Here is a 1186-nt window from a genome sequence, read left to right as displayed (position 1 = left end):
ACACAAAAATCTTCGTTACTCGAACTACTACAATACAGCGAGCGCCACTACTGCCAGCTAAATAAAAGATTCAAACTACTGAAGGCACTAACTACTGATAGCCATAGTTAGCAAATAAAAGATTTTGATAGAAAACGAACAATGTATTTACCTCAATAGTGTTGAAAAGTGATAATATATATAGCAGTTCATGACGTCCATTCTTACAAATTTCAAAACTCCGCCATTTATCTTCCCACATCCACCACTGCTGGCGGCTCACCTCCAACTGCACAATGCTACTCCCTGTTAACAGCCAACTGCCCAACGCTACAGTGGCGAGTATTACAACAATGCCAACCAGCCACAGACTGCACACAGCACAGCCAGTGATTGTCATACAGAGCGCTACGTGGCAGCGGCATTCCCAATATAAGAACCTGAACAGCCTACTTACACATATTCATTTGATACTGAAGTATACACTGATGAAGTTGGAAATGTTATCTTAGTTTTTAATTTCGCTTTTAGATTATGGTGGAGTCCTCTTTCTGTTAAGTACAGGCACGTTATGATAATGTGGCGTTGGTTCTAGTGAACTGGGGTAGCCGGTGCACTCGTTAGCGTCTGTACCACTAACAATGATACATCGCTTGTTTCGCCTGAAACCGTTGATGCAGTTGTACAAACGTTCTTGTATAAGGTAACTGCCAACCAGAGTATTATCCAGCTTAAAGTGGATGAGCTGCATCCACATTCCAAACCACCCGGCTGAAAAATTGATCAAATGGCTCTAAGCACTGTGGGACTTAACATCTGAGGTCATCAGTACCCTAGACTTAGAACTACTTAATTCTAACTACCCTAAGTACATCACACATATCCATGCCTGAGGCAGGATTCGAACGTGCGACCATAGCAGGCACGCATTTCCAGACTGAAGCACCTAGAACCACTCGTCCACAGCGGCTGGGCAGCTATTCAAGCCCATTACTGATTTTGTGTAAGAGATGATCGATTTTTACTTGAATTTGTAAGATGGCAAGAACTATGCCACTTATATGAAGTCATTAAAGATCACCTAAGTCATATTGAGCGAACAGTACAGCTGAACAAAAGTGACTGACAAGTCACAATGCATCCCATAGAGGGTATAGTATGGATGTATTGGAATAATTAATGTTGGGTGATGGTTTTAAAGTAATTC

This window comes from Schistocerca gregaria, chromosome 3 (assembly GCF_023897955.1).
Source record: "Schistocerca gregaria isolate iqSchGreg1 chromosome 3, iqSchGreg1.2, whole genome shotgun sequence".
Taxonomy (NCBI): domain Eukaryota; kingdom Metazoa; phylum Arthropoda; class Insecta; order Orthoptera; family Acrididae; genus Schistocerca; species Schistocerca gregaria.
The sequence above is the reverse complement of the archived record's forward strand: the minus strand, read 5'-3'. Positions refer to the sequence as shown.